This window comes from Schistocerca nitens, unplaced genomic scaffold, assembly GCF_023898315.1.
Source record: "Schistocerca nitens isolate TAMUIC-IGC-003100 unplaced genomic scaffold, iqSchNite1.1 HiC_scaffold_75, whole genome shotgun sequence".
NCBI lineage: Eukaryota > Metazoa > Arthropoda > Insecta > Orthoptera > Acrididae > Schistocerca > Schistocerca nitens.
Window position 1 is genome coordinate 1 of NW_026045621.1, and position 19,485 is coordinate 19,485.

The following is a 19,485-nucleotide window of genomic DNA, read 5'->3' on the forward strand; positions in this document are numbered from 1 at the left end:
TGAAATCGGCGCTGCCTTTTCGTGGTAGTAAAAGCGTTGTGGCCCGTGGGGGGATCGAACCCACGACCTTCGCGTTATTAGCACGACGCTCTAACCAACTGAGCTAACGGGCCTCGACAGTTGCGCTCGCTCAGCCCTACGCTGCAAACGTATGGCATGAAGCCGTACACCATTTCTATGGTCGTCGGATGTCTGCTTCCCTCGTCTATACTCTGCTGACGGTCACGAAACAGTAGATATATTGCGAGCAGGACAGGAAACGGCAGCTCGGACAGCTCAAACTTGTCACGATTCGTGTGGAAAAAGTTCCGTTCCGGTACCGGGAATCGAACCCGGGCCTCCTGGGTGAAAGCCAGGTATCCTAGCCACTAGACCACACCGGATGTGGGCGTTCCTGACGCGGATCGGACGGTCGCTTGTAGCATTTCGTGTCGTGTCCCGCGTCGGCGCCCTTCTCTCTTTGCGAGCGTCTTTGCGCATACTGACTGGCAAGGCGCGCACCTCAAACGTCTCAGAGCAATGTTTTTGGCTTCATGCTGTGCTAGGAGAAGAGGAAAAGGGAAGCTGTAAGTAGCAATAACAGGGAGTAAACATTTTCCCGCTGAAGCGTTGAAAACGTTGTGGATAACAAACAAGAAATAAGTTGGTGCCCTAGCAACAGCATCACCATCAGTCACAGAAAATTAAATGCCCCGGGTGAGGATCGAACTCACGACCTTAAGATTATGAGACTTACGCGCTGCCTACTGCGCTACCGAGGCACAGGTGAAGCGCTTGTCCTGGAAACTGGCTAAGTACCACACCCAATGTTAGACGTAAAGACACTGTACTTCCTGGATAACGTGTTCTGTTGCTACACGTGCATTGCCAGCCCAGTTGATTGCGGTGTTGCTGCAGCTTTTGCAAACGATAGGCAGCACTCCTTGTCGTTAACGTTCAGTGCCTCGGAGGCACCTGGACACAGCAACTTGTGAGGCCAGGCCGACGCTAGTCTGTAGAACACCATGCGAGCGTCCTAGTGGGGACCCGCGAGTGCTGCGTTCTCGGTTCTTCTCAAGGGAATCCAGCTATACATTCATGTGGATCGTGCATCTCAAGCGCGCAAGCCACACGGCAGCATTATCGTGGGAAAAGCAAAATGATGCATCGGCCGGGAATCGAACCCGGGCCGCCCGCGTGGCAGGCGAGCACTCTGCCACTGAACCACCGATGCTCGGGCCGGTAGTAACTGCACGCTGCTTCCCGAGCAGATGTCTCAAGGGAAAGTGGGACTGCCGTCAAGCGCCGTAGCATTCTGTCGAGAAGATGCTGCAGACGCTGAATCCTGCACTGTACTGCTTAAAAATGCCGCCAGAACGCGGTCCTCTGCGTACTCTTGCGTCGCCGGCGCCGACTCTTGCCAAGGATGCGAAATGTGCGCGGATACGCTGTCCGAACGCGCCTGGATGTGCTCCCCTAGCCTACCTCGAAATGCGCCTGCCAGGTACGATCACCTTCGGCCGCTGCCGACAGGCGGGAAGCCGACACAGCGCGGCGTCGGGGCGCTCGCTTGTGCGGTGGTGGTGTAATGGTCAGCATAGTTGCCTTCCAAGCAGTTGGTCCGGGTTCGATTCCCGGCCACCGCAACAGGCTTTTTAATGTCACGTATGAGTACTTTCGCCACGCGCCCTTAACTTAATGTTTTTTCCCCCTCTTACTCGCTGCAGACCAGCCTATAGTGTGTCTCGACTGTCTCGACTTGTCTCGACTTTGCTCAGCTGACGCGAGAGCTGACGCTCTCCAATCGGCCTATATCAAAACGACAAGCACGAGAAACGACTGAGAGAGGTAAGGAGAGGCGGGGCGATGTACACACAGCACGCCCGTTCATTTCACGGTGGCGTCTCCCTGACCGAACCGGGCTGTAGCTCCGAAAACAAAGGAGAAAGAAAAATAGGAAGTAAAACTGCCAACAGTACCCTGTGTCCCCATGCGCTCTCCCGCCCAAGTACCGACAAGGGCCAAAGTTGTTACGCATCGGCAATCGGACATTTCCTTTCATCTTCTCTTTATCGGTTGAGAACCAGTGTATTCAACGTATTATGGCCATTGCCGAGTGAATGCTGTAGCGCTTCCCGACAAGTCGGGTTCGGATCCTCTGTCAACTTCCACGCAGGGTGATGATCTTTTGGTCATCACACTCGCCAGCTGAAATCGGCGCTGCCTTTTCGTGGTAGTAAAAGCGTTGTGGCCCGTGGGGGGATCGAACCCACGACCTTCGCGTTATTAGCACGACGCTCTAACCAACTGAGCTAACGGGCCTCGACAGTTGCGCTCGCTCAGCCCTACGCTGCAAACGTATGGCATGAAGCCGTACACCATTTCTATGGTCGTCGGATGTCTGCTTCCCTCGTCTATACTCTGCTGACGGTCACGAAACAGTAGATATATTGCGAGCAGGACAGGAAACGGCAGCTCGGACAGCTCAAACTTGTCACGATTCGTGTGGAAAAAGTTCCGTTCCGGTACCGGGAATCGAACCCGGGCCTCCTGGGTGAAAGCCAGGTATCCTAGCCACTAGACCACACCGGATGTGGGCGTTCCTGACGCGGATCGGACGGTCGCTTGTAGCATTTCGTGTCGTGTCCCGCGTCGGCGCCCTTCTCTCTTTGCGAGCGTCTTTGCGCATACTGACTGGCAAGGCGCGCACCTCAAACGTCTCAGAGCAATGTTTTTGGCTTCATGCTGTGCTAGGAGAAGAGGAAAAGGGAAGCTGTAAGTAGCAATAACAGGGAGTAAACATTTTCCCGCTGAAGCGTTGAAAACGTTGTGGATAACAAACAAGAAATAAGTTGGTGCCCTAGCAACAGCATCACCATAAGTCACAGAAAATTAAATGCCCCGGGTGAGGATCGAACTCACGACCTTAAGATTATGAGACTTACGCGCTGCCTACTGCGCTACCGAGGCACAGGTGAAGCGCTTGTCCTGGAAACTGGCTAAGTACCACACCCAATGTTAGACGTAAAGACACTGTACTTCCTGGATAACGTGTTCTGTTGCTACACGTGCATTGCCAGCCCAGTTGATTGCGGTGTTGCTGCAGCTTTTGCAAACGATAGGCAGCACTCCTTGTCGTTAACGTTCAGTGCCTCGGAGGCACCTGGACACAGCAACTTGTGAGGCCAGGCCGACGCTAGTCTGTAGAACACCATGCGAGCGTCCTAGTGGGGACCCGCGAGTGCTGCGTTCTCGGTTCTTCTCAAGGGAATCCAGCTATACATTCATGTGGATCGTGCATCTCAAGCGCGCAAGCCACACGGCAGCATTATCGTGGGAAAAGCAAAATGATGCATCGGCCGGGAACCGAACCCGGGCCGCCCGCGTGGCAGGCGAGCACTCTGCCACTGAACCACCGATGCTCGGGCCGGTAGTAACTGCACGCTGCTTCCCGAGCAGATGTCTCAAGGGAAAGTGGGACTGCCGTCAAGCGCCGTAGCATTCTGTCGAGAAGATGCTGCAGACGCTGAATCCTGCACTGTACTGCTTAAAAATGCCGCCAGAACGCGGTCCTCTGCGTACTCTTGCGTCGCCGGCGCCGACTCTTGCCAAGGATGCGAAATGTGCGCGGATACGCTGTCCGAACGCGCCTGGATGTGCTCCCCTAGCCTACCTCGAAATGCGCCTGCCAGGTACGATCACCTTCGGCCGCTGCCGACAGGCGGGAAGCCGACACAGCGCGGCGTCGGGGCGCTCGCTTGTGCGGTGGTGGTGTAATGGTCAGCATAGTTGCCTTCCAAGCAGTTGGTCCGGGTTCGATTCCCGGCCACCGCAACAGGCTTTTTAATGTCACGTATGAGTACTTTCGCCACGCGCCCTTAACTTAATGTTTTTTCCCCCTCTTACTCGCTGCAGACCAGCCTATAGTGTGTCTCGACTGTCTCGACTTGTCTCGACTTGTCTCGACTTGTCTCTCGACTTGTCTCGACTTGTCTCGACTTGTCTCGACTTGTCTCGACTTGTCTCGACTTGTCTCGACTTGTCTCGACTTGTCTCGACTTGTCTCGACTTGTCTCGACTTGTCTCGACTTTGCTCAGCTGACGCGAGAGCTGACGCTCTCCAATCGGCCTATATCAAAACGACAAGCACGAGAAACGACTGAGAGAGGTAAGGAGAGGCGGGGCGATGTACACACAGCACGCCCGTTCATTTCACGGTGGCGTCTCCCTGACCGAACCGGGCTGTAGCTCCGAAAACAAAGGAGAAAGAAAAATAGGAAGTAAAACTGCCAACAGTACCCTGTGTCCCCATGCGCTCTCCCGCCCAAGTACCGACAAGGGCCAAAGTTGTTACGCATCGGCAATCGGACATTTCCTTTCATCTTCTCTTTATCGGTTGAGAACCAGTGTATTCAACGTATTATGGCCATTGCCGAGTGAATGCTGTAGCGCTTCCCGACAAGTCGGGTTCGGATCCTCTGTCAACTTCCACGCAGGGTGATGATCTTTTGGTCATCACACTCGCCAGCTGAAATCGGCGCTGCCTTTTCGTGGTAGTAAAAGCGTTGTGGCCCGTGGGGGGATCGAACCCACGACCTTCGCGTTATTAGCACGACGCTCTAACCAACTGAGCTAACGGGCCTCGACAGTTGCGCTCGCTCAGCCCTACGCTGCAAACGTATGGCATGAAGCCGTACACCATTTCTATGGTCGTCGGATGTCTGCTTCCCTCGTCTATACTCTGCTGACGGTCACGAAACAGTAGATATATTGCGAGCAGGACAGGAAACGGCAGCTCGGACAGCTCAAACTTGTCACGATTCGTGTGGAAAAAGTTCCGTTCCGGTACCGGGAATCGAACCCGGGCCTCCTGGGTGAAAGCCAGGTATCCTAGCCACTAGACCACACCGGATGTGGGCGTTCCTGACGCGGATCGGACGGTCGCTTGTAGCATTTCGTGTCGTGTCCCACGTCGGCGCCCTTCTCTCTTTGCGAGCGTCTTTGCGCATACTGACTGGCAAGGCGCGCACCTCAAACGTCTCAGAGCAATGTTTTTGGCTTCATGCTGTGCTAGGAGAAGAGGAAAAGGGAAGCTGTAAGTAGCAATAACAGGGAGTAAACATTTTCCCGCTGAAGCGTTGAAAACGTTGTGGATAACAAACAAGAAATAAGTTGGTGCCCTAGCAACAGCATCACCATCAGTCACAGAAAATTAAATGCCCCGGGTGAGGATCGAACTCACGACCTTAAGATTATGAGACTTACGCGCTGCCTACTGCGCTACCGAGGCACAGGTGAAGCGCTTGTCCTGGAAACTGGCTAAGTACCACACCCAATGTTAGACGTAAAGACACTGTACTTCCTGGATAACGTGTTCTGTTGCTACACGTGCATTGCCAGCCCAGTTGATTGCGGTGTTGCTGCAGCTTTTGCAAACGATAGGCAGCACTCCTTGTCGTTAACGTTCAGTGCCTCGGAGGCACCTGGACACAGCAACTTGTGAGGCCAGGCCGACGCTAGTCTGTAGAACACCATGCGAGCGTCCTAGTGGGGACCCGCGAGTGCTGCGTTCTCGGTTCTTCTCAAGGGAATCCAGCTATACATTCATGTGGATCGTGCATCTCAAGCGCGCAAGCCACACGGCAGCATTATCGTGGGAAAAGCAAAATGATGCATCGGCCGGGAATCGAACCCGGGCCGCCCGCGTGGCAGGCGAGCATTCTACCACTGAACCACCGATGCTCGGGCCGGTAGTAACTGCACGCTGCTTCCCGAGCAGATGTCTCAAGGGAAAGTGGGACTGCCGTCAAGCGCCGTAGCATTCTGTCGAGAAGATGCTGCAGACGCTGAATCCTGCACTGTACTGCTTAAAAATGCCGCCAGAACGCGGTCCTCTGCGTACTCTTGCGTCGCCGGCGCCGACTCTTGCCAAGGATGCGAAATGTGCGCGGATACGCTGTCCGAACGCGCCTGGATGTGCTCCCCTAGCCTACCTCGAAATGCGCCTGCCAGGTACGATCACCTTCGGCCGCTGCCGACAGGCGGGAAGCCGACACAGCGCGGCGTCGGGGCGCTCGCTTGTGCGGTGGTGGTGTAATGGTCAGCATAGTTGCCTTCCAAGCAGTTGGTCCGGGTTCGATTCCCGGCCACCGCAACAGGCTTTTTAATGTCACGTATGAGTACTTTCGCCACGCGCCCTTAACTTAATGTTTTTTCCCCCTCTTACTCGCTGCAGACCAGCCTATAGTGTGTCTCGACTGTCTCGACTTGTCTCGACTTTGCTCAGCTGACGCGAGAGCTGACGCTCTCCAATCGGCCTATATCAAAACGACAAGCACGAGAAACGACTGAGAGAGGTAAGGAGAGGCGAGGCGATGTACACACAGCACGCCCGTTCATTTCACGGTGGCGTCTCCCTGACCGAATCGGGCTGTAGCTCCGAAAACAAAGGAGAAAGAAAAATAGGAAGTAAAACTGCCAACAGTACCCTGTGTCCCCATGCGCTCTCCCGCCCAAGTACCGACAAGGGCCAAAGTTGTTACGCATCGGCAATCGGACATTTCCTTTCATCTTCTCTTTATCGGTTGAGAACCAGTGTATTCAACATATTATGGCCATTGCCGAGTGAATGCTGTAGCGCTTCCCGACAAGTCGGGTTCGGATCCTCTGTCAACTTCCACGCAGGGTGATGATCTTTTGGTCATCACACTCGCCAGCTGAAATCGGCGCTGCCTTTTCGTGGTAGTAAAAGCGTTGTGGCCCGTGGGGGGATCGAACCCACGACCTTCGCGTTATTAGCACGACGCTCTAACCAACTGAGCTAACGGGCCTCGACAGTTGCGCTCGCTCAGCCCTACGCTGCAAACGTATGGCATGAAGCCGTACACCATTTCTATGGTCGTCGGATGTCTGCTTCCCTCGTCTATACTCTGCTGACGGTCACGAAACAGTAGATATATTGCGAGCAGGACGGGAAACGGCAGCTCGGACAGCTCAAACTTGTCACGATTCGTGTGGAAAAAGTTCCGTTCCGGTACCGGGAATCGAACCCGGGCCTCCTGGGTGAAAGCCAGGTATCCTAGCCACTAGACCACACCGGATGTGGGCGTTCCTGACGCGGATCGGACGGTCGCTTGTAGCATTTCGTGTCGTGTCCCGCGTCGGCGCCCTTCTCTCTTTGCGAGCGTCTTTGCGCATACTGACTGGCAAGGCGCGCACCTCAAACGTCTCAGAGCAATGTTTTTGGCTTCATGCTGTGCTAGGAGAAGAGGAAAAGGGAAGCTGTAAGTAGCAATAACAGGGAGTAAACATTTTCCCGCTGAAGCGTTGAAAACGTTGTGGATAACAAACAAGAAATAAGTTGGTGCCCTAGCAACAGCATCACCATCAGTCACAGAAAATTAAATGCCCCGGGTGAGGATCGAACTCACGACCTTAAGATTATGAGACTTACGCGCTGCCTACTGCGCTACCGAGGCACAGGTGAAGCGCTTGTCCTGGAAACTGGCTAAGTACCACACCCAATGTTAGACGTAAAGACACTGTACTTCCTGGATAACGTGTTCTGTTGCTACACGTGCATTGCCAGCCCAGTTGATTGCGGTGTTGCTGCAGCTTTTGCAAACGATAGGCAGCACTCCTTGTCGTTAACGTTCAGTGCCTCGGAGGCACCTGGACACAGCAACTTGTGAGGCCAGGCCGACGCTAGTCTGTAGAACACCATGCGAGCGTCCTAGTGGGGACCCGCGAGTGCTGCGTTCTCGGTTCTTCTCAAGGGAATCCAGCTATACATTCATGTGGATCGTGCATCTCAAGCGCGCAAGCCACACGGCAGCATTATCGTGGGAAAAGCAAAATGATGCATCGGCCGGGAATCGAACCCGGGCCGCCCGCGTGGCAGGCGAGCACTCTGCCACTGAACCACCGATGCTCGGGCCGGTAGTAACTGCACGCTGCTTCCCGAGCAGATGTCTCAAGGGAAAGTGGGACTGCCGTCAAGCGCCGTAGCATTCTGTCGAGAAGATGCTGCAGACGCTGAATCCTGCACTGTACTGCTTAAAAATGCCGCCAGAACGCGGTCCTCTGCGTACTCTTGCGTCGCCGGCGCCGACTCTTGCCAAGGATGCGAAATGTGCGCGGATACGCTGTCCGAACGCGCCTGGATGTGCTCCCCTAGCCTACCTCGAAATGCGCCTGCCAGGTACGATCACCTTCGGCCGCTGCCGACAGGCGGGAAGCCGACACAGCGCGGCGTCGGGGCGCTCGCTTGTGCGGTGGTGGTGTAATGGTCAGCATAGTTGCCTTCCAAGCAGTTGGTCCGGGTTCGATTCCCGGCCACCGCAACAGGCTTTTTAATGTCACGTATGAGTACTTTCGCCACGCGCCCTTAACTTAATGTTTTTTCCCCCTCTTACTCGCTGCAGACCAGCCTATAGTGTGTCTCGACTGTCTCGACTTGTCTCGACTTTGCTCAGCTGACGCGAGAGCTGACGCTCTCCAATCGGCCTATATCAAAACGACAAGCACGAGAAACGACTGAGAGAGGTAAGGAGAGGCGGGGCGATGTACACACAGCACGCCCGTTCATTTCACGGTGGCGTCTCCCTGACCGAACCGGGCTGTAGCTCCGAAAACAAAGGAGAAAGAAAAATAGGAAGTAAAACTGCCAACAGTACCCTGTGTCCCCATGCGCTCTCCCGCCCAAGTACCGACAAGGGCCAAAGTTGTTACGCATCGGCAATCGGACATTTCCTTTCATCTTCTCTTTATCGGTTGAGAACCAGTGTATTCAACATATTATGGCCATTGCCGAGTGAATGCTGTAGCGCTTCCCGACAAGTCGGGTTCGGATCCTCTGTCAACTTCCACGCAGGGTGATGATGTTTTGGTCATCACACTCGCCAGCTGAAATCGGCGCTGCCTTTTCGTGGTAGTAAAAGCGTTGTGGCCCGTGGGGGGATCGAACCCACGACCTTCGCGTTATTAGCACGACGCTCTAACCAACTGAGCTAACGGGCCTCGACAGTTGCGCTCGCTCAGCCCTACGCTGCAAACGTATGGCATGAAGCCGTACACCATTTCTATGGTCGTCGGATGTCTGCTTCCCTCGTCTATACTCTGCTGACGGTCACGAAACAGTAGATATATTGCGAGCAGGACGGGAAACGGCAGCTCGGACAGCTCAAACTTGTCACGATTCGTGTGGAAAAAGTTCCGTTCCGGTACCGGGAATCGAACCCGGGCCTCCTGGGTGAAAGCCAGGTATCCTAGCCACTAGACCACACCGGATGTGGGCGTTCCTGACGCGGATCGGACGGTCGCTTGTAGCATTTCGTGTCGTGTCCCGCGTCGGCGCCCTTCTCTCTTTGCGAGCGTCTTTGCGCATACTGACTGGCAAGGCGCGCACCTCAAACGTCTCAGAGCAATGTTTTTGGCTTCATGCTGTGCTAGGAGAAGAGGAAAAGGGAAGCTGTAAGTAGCAATAACAGGGAGTAAACATTTTCCCGCTGAAGCGTTGAAAACGTTGTGGATAACAAACAAGAAATAAGTTGGTGCCCTAGCAACAGCATCACCATCAGTCACAGAAAATTAAATGCCCCGGGTGAGGATCGAACTCACGACCTTAAGATTATGAGACTTACGCGCTGCCTACTGCGCTACCGAGGCACAGGTGAAGCGCTTGTCCTGGAAACTGGCTAAGTACCACACCCAATGTTAGACGTAAAGACACTGTACTTCCTGGATAACGTGTTCTGTTGCTACACGTGCATTGCCAGCCCAGTTGATTGCGGTGTTGCTGCAGCTTTTGCAAACGATAGGCAGCACTCCTTGTCGTTAACGTTCAGTGCCTCGGAGGCACCTGGACACAGCAACTTGTGAGGCCAGGCCGACGCTAGTCTGTAGAACACCATGCGAGCGTCCTAGTGGGGACCCGCGAGTGCTGCGTTCTCGGTTCTTCTCAAGGGAATCCAGCTATACATTCATGTGGATCGTGCATCTCAAGCGCGCAAGCCACACGGCAGCATTATCGTGGGAAAAGCAAAATGATGCATCGGCCGGGAATCGAACCCGGGCCGCCCGCGTGGCAGGCGAGCACTCTGCCACTGAACCACCGATGCTCGGGCCGGTAGTAACTGCACGCTGCTTCCCGAGCAGATGTCTCAAGGGAAAGTGGGACTGCCGTCAAGCGCCGTAGCATTCTGTCGAGAAGATGCTGCAGACGCTGAATCCTGCACTGTACTGCTTAAAAATGCCGCCAGAACGCGGTCCTCTGCGTACTCTTGCGTCGCCGGCGCCGACTCTTGCCAAGGATGCGAAATGTGCGCGGATACGCTGTCCGAACGCGCCTGGATGTGCTCCCCTAGCCTACCTCGAAATGCGCCTGCCAGGTACGATCACCTTCGGCCGCTGCCGACAGGCGGGAAGCCGACACAGCGCGGCGTCGGGGCGCTCGCTTGTGCGGTGGTGGTGTAATGGTCAGCATAGTTGCCTTCCAAGCAGTTGGTCCGGGTTCGATTCCCGGCCACCGCAACAGGCTTTTTAATGTCACGTATGAGTACTTTCGCCACGCGCCCTTAACTTAATGTTTTTTCCCCCTCTTACTCGCTGCAGACCAGCCTATAGTGTGTCTCGACTGTCTCGACTTGTCTCGACTTTGCTCAGCTGACGCGAGAGCTGACGCTCTCCAATCGGCCTATATCAAAACGACAAGCACGAGAAACGACTGAGAGAGGTAAGGAGAGGCGAGGCGATGTACACACAGCACGCCCGTTCATTTCACGGTGGCGTCTCCCTGACCGAATCGGGCTGTAGCTCCGAAAACAAAGGAGAAAGAAAAATAGGAAGTAAAACTGCCAACAGTACCCTGTGTCCCCATGCGCTCTCCCGCCCAAGTACCGACAAGGGCCAAAGTTGTTACGCATCGGCAATCGGACATTTCCTTTCATCTTCTCTTTATCGGTTGAGAACCAGTGTATTCAACATATTATGGCCATTGCCGAGTGAATGCTGTAGCGCTTCCCGACAAGTCGGGTTCGGATCCTCTGTCAACTTCCACGCAGGGTGATGATGTTTTGGTCATCACACTCGCCAGCTGAAATCGGCGCTGCCTTTTCGTGGTAGTAAAAGCGTTGTGGCCCGTGGGGGGATCGAACCCACGACCTTCGCGTTATTAGCACGACGCTCTAACCAACTGAGCTAACGGGCCTCGACAGTTGCGCTCGCTCAGCCCTACGCTGCAAACGTATGGCATGAAGCCGTACACCATTTCTATGGTCGTCGGATGTCTGCTTCCCTCGTCTATACTCTGCTGACGGTCACGAAACAGTAGATATATTGCGAGCAGGACGGGAAACGGCAGCTCGGACAGCTCAAACTTGTCACGATTCGTGTGGAAAAAGTTCCGTTCCGGTACCGGGAATCGAACCCGGGCCTCCTGGGTGAAAGCCAGGTATCCTAGCCACTAGACCACACCGGATGTGGGCGTTCCTGACGCGGATCGGACGGTCGCTTGTAGCATTTCGTGTCGTGTCCCGCGTCGGCGCCCTTCTCTCTTTGCGAGCGTCTTTGCGCATACTGACTGGCAAGGCGCGCACCTCAAACGTCTCAGAGCAATGTTTTTGGCTTCATGCTGTGCTAGGAGAAGAGGAAAAGGGAAGCTGTAAGTAGCAATAACAGGGAGTAAACATTTTCCCGCTGAAGCGTTGAAAACGTTGTGGATAACAAACAAGAAATAAGTTGGTGCCCTAGCAACAGCATCACCATCAGTCACAGAAAATTAAATGCCCCGGGTGAGGATCGAACTCACGACCTTAAGATTATGAGACTTACGCGCTGCCTACTGCGCTACCGAGGCACAGGTGAAGCGCTTGTCCTGGAAACTGGCTAAGTACCACACCCAATGTTAGACGTAAAGACACTGTACTTCCTGGATAACGTGTTCTGTTGCTACACGTGCATTGCCAGCCCAGTTGATTGCGGTGTTGCTGCAGCTTTTGCAAACGATAGGCAGCACTCCTTGTCGTTAACGTTCAGTGCCTCGGAGGCACCTGGACACAGCAACTTGTGAGGCCAGGCCGACGCTAGTCTGTAGAACACCATGCGAGCGTCCTAGTGGGGACCCGCGAGTGCTGCGTTCTCGGTTCTTCTCAAGGGAATCCAGCTATACATTCATGTGGATCGTGCATCTCAAGCGCGCAAGCCACACGGCAGCATTATCGTGGGAAAAGCAAAATGATGCATCGGCCGGGAATCGAACCCGGGCCGCCCGCGTGGCAGGCGAGCACTCTGCCACTGAACCACCGATGCTCGGGCCGGTAGTAACTGCACGCTGCTTCCCGAGCAGATGTCTCAAGGGAAAGTGGGACTGCCGTCAAGCGCCGTAGCATTCTGTCGAGAAGATGCTGCAGACGCTGAATCCTGCACTGTACTGCTTAAAAATGCCGCCAGAACGCGGTCCTCTGCGTACTCTTGCGTCGCCGGCGCCGACTCTTGCCAAGGATGCGAAATGTGCGCGGATACGCTGTCCGAACGCGCCTGGATGTGCTCCCCTAGCCTACCTCGAAATGCGCCTGCCAGGTACGATCACCTTCGGCCGCTGCCGACAGGCGGGAAGCCGACACAGCGCGGCGTCGGGGCGCTCGCTTGTGCGGTGGTGGTGTAATGGTCAGCATAGTTGCCTTCCAAGCAGTTGGTCCGGGTTCGATTCCCGGCCACCGCAACAGGCTTTTTAATGTCACGTATGAGTACTTTCGCCACGCGCCCTTAACTTAATGTTTTTTCCCCCTCTTACTCGCTGCAGACCAGCCTATAGTGTGTCTCGACTGTCTCGACTTGTCTCGACTTTGCTCAGCTGACGCGAGAGCTGACGCTCTCCAATCGGCCTATATCAAAACGACAAGCACGAGAAACGACTGAGAGAGGTAAGGAGAGGCGAGGCGATGTACACACAGCACGCCCGTTCATTTCACGGTGGCGTCTCCCTGACCGAATCGGGCTGTAGCTCCGAAAACAAAGGAGAAAGAAAAATAGGAAGTAAAACTGCCAACAGTACCCTGTGTCCCCATGCGCTCTCCCGCCCAAGTACCGACAAGGGCCAAAGTTGTTACGCATCGGCAATCGGACATTTCCTTTCATCTTCTCTTTATCGGTTGAGAACCAGTGTATTCAACATATTATGGCCATTGCCGAGTGAATGCTGTAGCGCTTCCCGACAAGTCGGGTTCGGATCCTCTGTCAACTTCCACGCAGGGTGATGATGTTTTGGTCATCACACTCGCCAGCTGAAATCGGCGCTGCCTTTTCGTGGTAGTAAAAGCGTTGTGGCCCGTGGGGGGATCGAACCCACGACCTTCGCGTTATTAGCACGACGCTCTAACCAACTGAGCTAACGGGCCTCGACAGTTGCGCTCGCTCAGCCCTACGCTGCAAACGTATGGCATGAAGCCGTACACCATTTCTATGGTCGTCGGATGTCTGCTTCCCTCGTCTATACTCTGCTGACGGTCACGAAACAGTAGATATATTGCGAGCAGGACGGGAAACGGCAGCTCGGACAGCTCAAACTTGTCACGATTCGTGTGGAAAAAGTTCCGTTCCGGTACCGGGAATCGAACCCGGGCCTCCTGGGTGAAAGCCAGGTATCCTAGCCACTAGACCACACCGGATGTGGGCGTTCCTGACGCGGATCGGACGGTCGCTTGTAGCATTTCGTGTCGTGTCCCGCGTCGGCGCCCTTCTCTCTTTGCGAGCGTCTTTGCGCATACTGACTGGCAAGGCGCGCACCTCAAACGTCTCAGAGCAATGTTTTTGGCTTCATGCTGTGCTAGGAGAAGAGGAAAAGGGAAGCTGTAAGTAGCAATAACAGGGAGTAAACATTTTCCCGCTGAAGCGTTGAAAACGTTGTGGATAAAAAACAAGAAATAAGTTGGTGCCCTAGCAACAGCATCACCATCAGTCACAGAAAATTAAATGCCCCGGGTGAGGATCGAACTCACGACCTTAAGATTATGAGACTTACGCGCTGCCTACTGCGCTACCGAGGCACAGGTGAAGCGCTTGTCCTGGAAACTGGCTAAGTACCACACCCAATGTTAGACGTAAAGACACTGTACTTCCTGGATAACGTGTTCTGTTGCTACACGTGCATTGCCAGCCCAGTTGATTGCGGTGTTGCTGCAGCTTTTGCAAACGATAGGCAGCACTCCTTGTCGTTAACGTTCAGTGCCTCGGAGGCACCTGGACACAGCAACTTGTGAGGCCAGGCCGACGCTAGTCTGTAGAACACCATGCGAGCGTCCTAGTGGGGACCCGCGAGTGCTGCGTTCTCGGTTCTTCTCAAGGGAATCCAGCTATACATTCATGTGGATCGTGCATCTCAAGCGCGCAAGCCACACGGCAGCATTATCGTGGGAAAAGCAAAATGATGCATCGGCCGGGAATCGAACCCGGGCCGCCCGCGTGGCAGGCGAGCACTCTGCCACTGAACCACCGATGCTCGGGCCGGTAGTAACTGCACGCTGCTTCCCGAGCAGATGTCTCAAGGGAAAGTGGGACTGCCGTCAAGCGCCGTAGCATTCTGTCGAGAAGATGCTGCAGACGCTGAATCCTGCACTGTACTGCTTAAAAATGCCGCCAGAACGCGGTCCTCTGCGTACTCTTGCGTCGCCGGCGCCGACTCTTGCCAAGGATGCGAAATGTGCGCGGATACGCTGTCCGAACGCGCCTGGATGTGCTCCCCTAGCCTACCTCGAAATGCGCCTGCCAGGTACGATCACCTTCGGCCGCTGCCGACAGGCGGGAAGCCGACACAGCGCGGCGTCGGGGCGCTCGCTTGTGCGGTGGTGGTGTAATGGTCAGCATAGTTGCCTTCCAAGCAGTTGGTCCGGGTTCGATTCCCGGCCACCGCAACAGGCTTTTTAATGTCACGTATGAGTACTTTCGCCACGCGCCCTTAACTTAATGTTTTTTCCCCCTCTTACTCGCTGCAGACCAGCCTATAGTGTGTCTCGACTGTCTCGACTTGTCTCGACTTTGCTCAGCTGACGCGAGAGCTGACGCTCTCCAATCGGCCTATATCAAAACGACAAGCACGAGAAACGACTGAGAGAGGTAAGGAGAGGCGAGGCGATGTACACACAGCACGCCCGTTCATTTCACGGTGGCGTCTCCCTGACCGAATCGGGCTGTAGCTCCGAAAACAAAGGAGAAAGAAAAATAGGAAGTAAAACTGCCAACAGTACCCTGTGTCCCCATGCGCTCTCCCGCCCAAGTACCGACAAGGGCCAAAGTTGTTACGCATCGGCAATCGGACATTTCCTTTCATCTTCTCTTTATCGGTTGAGAACCAGTGTATTCAACATATTATGGCCATTGCCGAGTGAATGCTGTAGCGCTTCCCGACAAGTCGGGTTCGGATCCTCTGTCAACTTCCACGCAGGGTGATGATGTTTTGGTCATCACACTCGCCAGCTGAAATCGGCGCTGCCTTTTCGTGGTAGTAAAAGCGTTGTGGCCCGTGGGGGGATCGAACCCACGACCTTCGCGTTATTAGCACGACGCTCTAACCAACTGAGCTAACGGGCCTCGACAGTTGCGCTCGCTCAGCCCTACGCTGCAAACGTATGGCATGAAGCCGTACACCATTTCTATGGTCGTCGGATGTCTGCTTCCCTCGTCTATACTCTGCTGACGGTCACGAAACAGTAGATATATTGCGAGCAGGACGGGAAACGGCAGCTCGGACAGCTCAAACTTGTCACGATTCGTGTGGAAAAAGTTCCGTTCCGGTACCGGGAATCGAACCCGGGCCTCCTGGGTGAAAGCCAGGTATCCTAGCCACTAGACCACACCGGATGTGGGCGTTCCTGACGCGGATCGGACGGTCGCTTGTAGCATTTCGTGTCGTGTCCCGCGTCGGCGCCCTTCTCTCTTTGCGAGCGTCTTTGCGCATACTGACTGGCAAGGCGCGCACCTCAAACGTCTCAGAGCAATGTTTTTGGCTTCATGCTGTGCTAGGAGAAGAGGAAAAGGGAAGCTGTAAGTAGCAATAACAGGGAGTAAACATTTTCCCGCTGAAGCGTTGAAAACGTTGTGGATAAAAAACAAGAAATAAGTTGGTGCCCTAGCAACAGCATCACCATCAGTCACAGAAAATTAAATGCCCCGGGTGAGGATCGAACTCACGACCTTAAGATTATGAGACTTACGCGCTGCCTACTGCGCTACCGAGGCACAGGTGAAGCGCTTGTCCTGGAAACTGGCTAAGTACCACACCCAATGTTAGACGTAAAGACACTGTACTTCCTGGATAACGTGTTCTGTTGCTACACGTGCATTGCCAGCCCAGTTGATTGCGGTGTTGCTGCAGCTTTTGCAAACGATAGGCAGCACTCCTTGTCGTTAACGTTCAGTGCCTCGGAGGCACCTGGACACAGCAACTTGTGAGGCCAGGCCGACGCTAGTCTGTAGAACACCATGCGAGCGTCCTAGTGGGGACCCGCGAGTGCTGCGTTCTCGGTTCTTCTCAAGGGAATCCAGCTATACATTCATGTGGATCGTGCATCTCAAGCGCGCAAGCCACACGGCAGCATTATCGTGGGAAAAGCAAAATGATGCATCGGCCGGGAATCGAACCCGGGCCGCCCGCGTGGCAGGCGAGCACTCTGCCACTGAACCACCGATGCTCGGGCCGGTAGTAACTGCACGCTGCTTCCCGAGCAGATGTCTCAAGGGAAAGTGGGACTGCCGTCAAGCGCCGTAGCATTCTGTCGAGAAGATGCTGCAGACGCTGAATCCTGCACTGTACTGCTTAAAAATGCCGCCAGAACGCGGTCCTCTGCGTACTCTTGCGTCGCCGGCGCCGACTCTTGCCAAGGATGCGAAATGTGCGCGGATACGCTGTCCGAACGCGCCTGGATGTGCTCCCCTAGCCTACCTCGAAATGCGCCTGCCAGGTACGATCACCTTCGGCCGCTGCCGACAGGCGGGAAGCCGACACAGCGCGGCGTCGGGGCGCTCGCTTGTGCGGTGGTGGTGTAATGGTCAGCATAGTTGCCTTCCAAGCAGTTGGTCCGGGTTCGATTCCCGGCCACCGCAACAGGCTTTTTAATGTCACGTATGAGTACTTTCGCCACGCGCCCTTAACTTAATGTTTTTTCCCCCTCTTACTCGCTGCAGACCAGCCTATAGTGTGTCTCGACTGTCTCGACTTGTCTCGACTTTGCTCAGCTGACGCGAGAGCTGACGCTCTCCAATCGGCCTATATCAAAACGACAAGCACGAGAAACGACTGAGAGAGGTAAGGAGAGGCGAGGCGATGTACACACAGCACGCCCGTTCATTTCACGGTGGCGTCTCCCTGACCGAATCGGGCTGTAGCTCCGAAAACAAAGGAGAAAGAAAAATAGGAAGTAAAACTGCCAACAGTACCCTGTGTCCCCATGCGCTCTCCCGCCCAAGTACCGACAAGGGCCAAAGTTGTTACGCATCGGCAATCGGACATTTCCTTTCATCTTCTCTTTATCGGTTGAGAACCAGTGTATTCAACATATTATGGCCATTGCCGAGTGAATGCTGTAGCGCTTCCCGACAAGTCGGGTTCGGATCCTCTGTCAACTTCCACGCAGGGTGATGATGTTTTGGTCATCACACTCGCCAGCTGAAATCGGCGCTGCCTTTTCGTGGTAGTAAAAGCGTTGTGGCCCGTGGGGGGATCGAACCCACGACCTTCGCGTTATTAGCACGACGCTCTAACCAACTGAGCTAACGGGCCTCGACAGTTGCACTCGCTCAGCCCTACGCTGCAAACGTATGGCATGAAGCCGTACACCATTTCTATGGTCGTCGGATGTCTGCTTCCCTCGTCTATACTCTGCTGACGGTCACGAAACAGTAGATATATTGCGAGCAGGACGGGAAACGGCAGCTCGGACAGCTCAAACTTGTCACGATTCGTGTGGAAAAAGTTCCGTTCCGGTACCGGGAATCGAACCCGGGCCTCCTGGGTGAAAGCCAGGTATCCTAGCCACTAGACCACACCGGATGCGGGCGTTCCTGCGGCGGATCGGACGGTCGCTTGTAGCATTTCGTGTCGTGTCCCACGTCGGCGCCCTTCTCTCTTTGCGAGCGTCTTTGCGCATACTGACTGGCAAGGCGCGCACCTCAAACGTCTCAGAGCAATGTTTTTGGCTTCATGCTGTGCTAGGAGAAGAGGAAAAGGGAAGCTGTAAGTAGCAATAACAGGGAGTAAACATTTTCCCGCTGAAGCGTTGAAAACGTTGTGGATAAAAAACAAGAAATAAGTTGGTGCCCTAGCAACAGCATCACCATCAGTCACAGAAAATTAAATGCCCCGGGTGAGGATCGAACTCACGACCTTAAGATTATGAGACTTACGCGCTGCCTACTGCGCTACCGAGGCACAGGTGAAGCGCTTGTCCTGGAAACTGGGTAAGTACCACACCCAATGTTAGACGTAAAGACACTGTACTTCCTGGATAACGTGTTCTGTTGCTACACGTGCATTGCCAGCCCAGTTGATTGCGGTGTTGCTGCAGATTTGCAAACGATAGGCAGCACTCCTTGTCGTTAACGTTCAGTGCCTCGGAGGCACCTGGACACAGCAACTTGCGAGGCCAGGCCGACGCTAGTCTGTAGAACACCATGCGAGCGTCCTAGTGGGGACCCGCGAGTGCTGCGTTCTCGGTTCTTCTCAAGGGAATCCTGCTATACATTCATGTGGATCGTGCATCTCAAGCGCGCAAGCCACACGGCAGCATTATCGTGGGAAAAGCAAAATGATGCATCGGCCGGGAATCGAACCCGGGCCGCCCGCGTGGCAGGCGAGCATTCTACCACTGAACCACCGATGCTCGGGCCGGTAGTAACTGCACGCTGCTTCCCGAGCAGATGTCTCAAGGGAAAGTGGGACTGCCGTCAAGCGCCGTAGCATTCTGTCGAGAAGATGCTGCAGACGCTGAATCCTGCACTGTACTGCTTAAAAATGCCGCCAGAACGCGGTCCTCTGCGTACTCTTGCGTCGCCGGCGCCGACTCTTGCCAAGGATGCGAAATGTGCGCGGATACGCTGTCCGAACGCGCCTGGATGTGCTCCCCTAGCCTACCTCGAAATGCGCCTGCCAGGTACGATCACCTTCGGCCGCTGCCGACAGGCGGGAAGCCGACACAGCGCGGCGTCGGGGCGCTCGCTTGTGCGGTGGTGGTGTAATGGTCAGCATAGTTGCCTTCCAAGCAGTTGGTCCGGGTTCGATTCCCGGCCACCGCAACAGGCTTTTTAATGTCACGTATGAGTACTTTCGCCACGCGCCCTTAACTTAATGTTTTTTCCCCCTCTTACTCGCTGCAGACCAGCCTATAGTGTGTCTCGACTGTCTCGACTTGTCTCGACTTTGCTCAGCTGACGCGAGAGCTGACGCTCTCCAATCGGCCTATATCAAAACGACAAGCACGAGAAACGACTGAGAGAGGTAAGGAGAGGCGAGGCGATGTA

The 19,485-nt window shown here is 54.7% G+C and overlaps 45 non-coding genes across 45 annotated transcripts; 9 read left to right on the forward strand and 36 right to left on the reverse strand.

The window, feature by feature from the left end:
• Nucleotides 1–39: 39 nt before the first annotated feature.
• Nucleotides 40–113, reverse strand: Trnai-aau (transfer RNA isoleucine (anticodon AAU)). Its single transcript has one exon. It is a non-coding gene; the product is annotated as a tRNA-Ile (tRNA).
• A 198-nt stretch (nucleotides 114–311) lies between these two features.
• Trnae-uuc (transfer RNA glutamic acid (anticodon UUC)) lies at nucleotides 312–383 on the reverse strand. The gene has a single exon. It is a non-coding gene; the product is annotated as a tRNA-Glu (tRNA).
• A 305-nt stretch (nucleotides 384–688) lies between these two features.
• Trnam-cau (transfer RNA methionine (anticodon CAU)) lies at nucleotides 689–761 on the reverse strand. The gene has a single exon. It is a non-coding gene; the product is annotated as a tRNA-Met (tRNA).
• Nucleotides 762–1,142: 381 nt separating this feature from the next.
• On the reverse strand, nucleotides 1,143–1,213 carry Trnag-gcc (transfer RNA glycine (anticodon GCC)). The gene has a single exon. It is a non-coding gene; the product is annotated as a tRNA-Gly (tRNA).
• Nucleotides 1,214–1,553: 340 nt separating this feature from the next.
• On the forward strand, nucleotides 1,554–1,625 carry Trnag-ucc (transfer RNA glycine (anticodon UCC)). Its single transcript has one exon. It is a non-coding gene; the product is annotated as a tRNA-Gly (tRNA).
• A 602-nt stretch (nucleotides 1,626–2,227) lies between these two features.
• Nucleotides 2,228–2,301, reverse strand: Trnai-aau (transfer RNA isoleucine (anticodon AAU)). Its single transcript has one exon. It is a non-coding gene; the product is annotated as a tRNA-Ile (tRNA).
• A 198-nt stretch (nucleotides 2,302–2,499) lies between these two features.
• Trnae-uuc (transfer RNA glutamic acid (anticodon UUC)) lies at nucleotides 2,500–2,571 on the reverse strand. The gene has a single exon. It is a non-coding gene; the product is annotated as a tRNA-Glu (tRNA).
• Nucleotides 2,572–2,876: 305 nt separating this feature from the next.
• Nucleotides 2,877–2,949, reverse strand: Trnam-cau (transfer RNA methionine (anticodon CAU)). Its single transcript has one exon. It is a non-coding gene; the product is annotated as a tRNA-Met (tRNA).
• Nucleotides 2,950–3,330: 381 nt separating this feature from the next.
• Trnag-gcc (transfer RNA glycine (anticodon GCC)) lies at nucleotides 3,331–3,401 on the reverse strand. The gene has a single exon. It is a non-coding gene; the product is annotated as a tRNA-Gly (tRNA).
• Nucleotides 3,402–3,741: 340 nt separating this feature from the next.
• Nucleotides 3,742–3,813, forward strand: Trnag-ucc (transfer RNA glycine (anticodon UCC)). The gene has a single exon. It is a non-coding gene; the product is annotated as a tRNA-Gly (tRNA).
• A 734-nt stretch (nucleotides 3,814–4,547) lies between these two features.
• On the reverse strand, nucleotides 4,548–4,621 carry Trnai-aau (transfer RNA isoleucine (anticodon AAU)). The gene has a single exon. It is a non-coding gene; the product is annotated as a tRNA-Ile (tRNA).
• A 198-nt stretch (nucleotides 4,622–4,819) lies between these two features.
• On the reverse strand, nucleotides 4,820–4,891 carry Trnae-uuc (transfer RNA glutamic acid (anticodon UUC)). Its single transcript has one exon. It is a non-coding gene; the product is annotated as a tRNA-Glu (tRNA).
• Nucleotides 4,892–5,196: 305 nt separating this feature from the next.
• On the reverse strand, nucleotides 5,197–5,269 carry Trnam-cau (transfer RNA methionine (anticodon CAU)). Its single transcript has one exon. It is a non-coding gene; the product is annotated as a tRNA-Met (tRNA).
• A 381-nt stretch (nucleotides 5,270–5,650) lies between these two features.
• Nucleotides 5,651–5,721, reverse strand: Trnag-gcc (transfer RNA glycine (anticodon GCC)). Its single transcript has one exon. It is a non-coding gene; the product is annotated as a tRNA-Gly (tRNA).
• Nucleotides 5,722–6,061: 340 nt separating this feature from the next.
• Trnag-ucc (transfer RNA glycine (anticodon UCC)) lies at nucleotides 6,062–6,133 on the forward strand. Its single transcript has one exon. It is a non-coding gene; the product is annotated as a tRNA-Gly (tRNA).
• Nucleotides 6,134–6,735: 602 nt separating this feature from the next.
• Trnai-aau (transfer RNA isoleucine (anticodon AAU)) lies at nucleotides 6,736–6,809 on the reverse strand. Its single transcript has one exon. It is a non-coding gene; the product is annotated as a tRNA-Ile (tRNA).
• Nucleotides 6,810–7,007: 198 nt separating this feature from the next.
• Nucleotides 7,008–7,079, reverse strand: Trnae-uuc (transfer RNA glutamic acid (anticodon UUC)). The gene has a single exon. It is a non-coding gene; the product is annotated as a tRNA-Glu (tRNA).
• A 305-nt stretch (nucleotides 7,080–7,384) lies between these two features.
• On the reverse strand, nucleotides 7,385–7,457 carry Trnam-cau (transfer RNA methionine (anticodon CAU)). The gene has a single exon. It is a non-coding gene; the product is annotated as a tRNA-Met (tRNA).
• A 381-nt stretch (nucleotides 7,458–7,838) lies between these two features.
• Trnag-gcc (transfer RNA glycine (anticodon GCC)) lies at nucleotides 7,839–7,909 on the reverse strand. Its single transcript has one exon. It is a non-coding gene; the product is annotated as a tRNA-Gly (tRNA).
• A 340-nt stretch (nucleotides 7,910–8,249) lies between these two features.
• Trnag-ucc (transfer RNA glycine (anticodon UCC)) lies at nucleotides 8,250–8,321 on the forward strand. The gene has a single exon. It is a non-coding gene; the product is annotated as a tRNA-Gly (tRNA).
• A 602-nt stretch (nucleotides 8,322–8,923) lies between these two features.
• Trnai-aau (transfer RNA isoleucine (anticodon AAU)) lies at nucleotides 8,924–8,997 on the reverse strand. Its single transcript has one exon. It is a non-coding gene; the product is annotated as a tRNA-Ile (tRNA).
• Nucleotides 8,998–9,195: 198 nt separating this feature from the next.
• Nucleotides 9,196–9,267, reverse strand: Trnae-uuc (transfer RNA glutamic acid (anticodon UUC)). The gene has a single exon. It is a non-coding gene; the product is annotated as a tRNA-Glu (tRNA).
• Nucleotides 9,268–9,572: 305 nt separating this feature from the next.
• On the reverse strand, nucleotides 9,573–9,645 carry Trnam-cau (transfer RNA methionine (anticodon CAU)). Its single transcript has one exon. It is a non-coding gene; the product is annotated as a tRNA-Met (tRNA).
• Nucleotides 9,646–10,026: 381 nt separating this feature from the next.
• Nucleotides 10,027–10,097, reverse strand: Trnag-gcc (transfer RNA glycine (anticodon GCC)). Its single transcript has one exon. It is a non-coding gene; the product is annotated as a tRNA-Gly (tRNA).
• Nucleotides 10,098–10,437: 340 nt separating this feature from the next.
• Nucleotides 10,438–10,509, forward strand: Trnag-ucc (transfer RNA glycine (anticodon UCC)). The gene has a single exon. It is a non-coding gene; the product is annotated as a tRNA-Gly (tRNA).
• A 602-nt stretch (nucleotides 10,510–11,111) lies between these two features.
• Trnai-aau (transfer RNA isoleucine (anticodon AAU)) lies at nucleotides 11,112–11,185 on the reverse strand. The gene has a single exon. It is a non-coding gene; the product is annotated as a tRNA-Ile (tRNA).
• A 198-nt stretch (nucleotides 11,186–11,383) lies between these two features.
• Trnae-uuc (transfer RNA glutamic acid (anticodon UUC)) lies at nucleotides 11,384–11,455 on the reverse strand. Its single transcript has one exon. It is a non-coding gene; the product is annotated as a tRNA-Glu (tRNA).
• A 305-nt stretch (nucleotides 11,456–11,760) lies between these two features.
• On the reverse strand, nucleotides 11,761–11,833 carry Trnam-cau (transfer RNA methionine (anticodon CAU)). Its single transcript has one exon. It is a non-coding gene; the product is annotated as a tRNA-Met (tRNA).
• Nucleotides 11,834–12,214: 381 nt separating this feature from the next.
• Trnag-gcc (transfer RNA glycine (anticodon GCC)) lies at nucleotides 12,215–12,285 on the reverse strand. The gene has a single exon. It is a non-coding gene; the product is annotated as a tRNA-Gly (tRNA).
• A 340-nt stretch (nucleotides 12,286–12,625) lies between these two features.
• Trnag-ucc (transfer RNA glycine (anticodon UCC)) lies at nucleotides 12,626–12,697 on the forward strand. Its single transcript has one exon. It is a non-coding gene; the product is annotated as a tRNA-Gly (tRNA).
• Nucleotides 12,698–13,299: 602 nt separating this feature from the next.
• On the reverse strand, nucleotides 13,300–13,373 carry Trnai-aau (transfer RNA isoleucine (anticodon AAU)). Its single transcript has one exon. It is a non-coding gene; the product is annotated as a tRNA-Ile (tRNA).
• A 198-nt stretch (nucleotides 13,374–13,571) lies between these two features.
• Trnae-uuc (transfer RNA glutamic acid (anticodon UUC)) lies at nucleotides 13,572–13,643 on the reverse strand. The gene has a single exon. It is a non-coding gene; the product is annotated as a tRNA-Glu (tRNA).
• Nucleotides 13,644–13,948: 305 nt separating this feature from the next.
• Trnam-cau (transfer RNA methionine (anticodon CAU)) lies at nucleotides 13,949–14,021 on the reverse strand. The gene has a single exon. It is a non-coding gene; the product is annotated as a tRNA-Met (tRNA).
• A 381-nt stretch (nucleotides 14,022–14,402) lies between these two features.
• On the reverse strand, nucleotides 14,403–14,473 carry Trnag-gcc (transfer RNA glycine (anticodon GCC)). Its single transcript has one exon. It is a non-coding gene; the product is annotated as a tRNA-Gly (tRNA).
• Nucleotides 14,474–14,813: 340 nt separating this feature from the next.
• Nucleotides 14,814–14,885, forward strand: Trnag-ucc (transfer RNA glycine (anticodon UCC)). Its single transcript has one exon. It is a non-coding gene; the product is annotated as a tRNA-Gly (tRNA).
• Nucleotides 14,886–15,487: 602 nt separating this feature from the next.
• Nucleotides 15,488–15,561, reverse strand: Trnai-aau (transfer RNA isoleucine (anticodon AAU)). Its single transcript has one exon. It is a non-coding gene; the product is annotated as a tRNA-Ile (tRNA).
• A 198-nt stretch (nucleotides 15,562–15,759) lies between these two features.
• Trnae-uuc (transfer RNA glutamic acid (anticodon UUC)) lies at nucleotides 15,760–15,831 on the reverse strand. Its single transcript has one exon. It is a non-coding gene; the product is annotated as a tRNA-Glu (tRNA).
• A 305-nt stretch (nucleotides 15,832–16,136) lies between these two features.
• Nucleotides 16,137–16,209, reverse strand: Trnam-cau (transfer RNA methionine (anticodon CAU)). Its single transcript has one exon. It is a non-coding gene; the product is annotated as a tRNA-Met (tRNA).
• A 381-nt stretch (nucleotides 16,210–16,590) lies between these two features.
• Nucleotides 16,591–16,661, reverse strand: Trnag-gcc (transfer RNA glycine (anticodon GCC)). Its single transcript has one exon. It is a non-coding gene; the product is annotated as a tRNA-Gly (tRNA).
• A 340-nt stretch (nucleotides 16,662–17,001) lies between these two features.
• On the forward strand, nucleotides 17,002–17,073 carry Trnag-ucc (transfer RNA glycine (anticodon UCC)). Its single transcript has one exon. It is a non-coding gene; the product is annotated as a tRNA-Gly (tRNA).
• Nucleotides 17,074–17,675: 602 nt separating this feature from the next.
• Trnai-aau (transfer RNA isoleucine (anticodon AAU)) lies at nucleotides 17,676–17,749 on the reverse strand. The gene has a single exon. It is a non-coding gene; the product is annotated as a tRNA-Ile (tRNA).
• Nucleotides 17,750–17,947: 198 nt separating this feature from the next.
• Nucleotides 17,948–18,019, reverse strand: Trnae-uuc (transfer RNA glutamic acid (anticodon UUC)). Its single transcript has one exon. It is a non-coding gene; the product is annotated as a tRNA-Glu (tRNA).
• A 305-nt stretch (nucleotides 18,020–18,324) lies between these two features.
• On the reverse strand, nucleotides 18,325–18,397 carry Trnam-cau (transfer RNA methionine (anticodon CAU)). The gene has a single exon. It is a non-coding gene; the product is annotated as a tRNA-Met (tRNA).
• A 380-nt stretch (nucleotides 18,398–18,777) lies between these two features.
• Trnag-gcc (transfer RNA glycine (anticodon GCC)) lies at nucleotides 18,778–18,848 on the reverse strand. Its single transcript has one exon. It is a non-coding gene; the product is annotated as a tRNA-Gly (tRNA).
• A 340-nt stretch (nucleotides 18,849–19,188) lies between these two features.
• Trnag-ucc (transfer RNA glycine (anticodon UCC)) lies at nucleotides 19,189–19,260 on the forward strand. The gene has a single exon. It is a non-coding gene; the product is annotated as a tRNA-Gly (tRNA).
• Nucleotides 19,261–19,485: the final 225 nt, after the last annotated feature.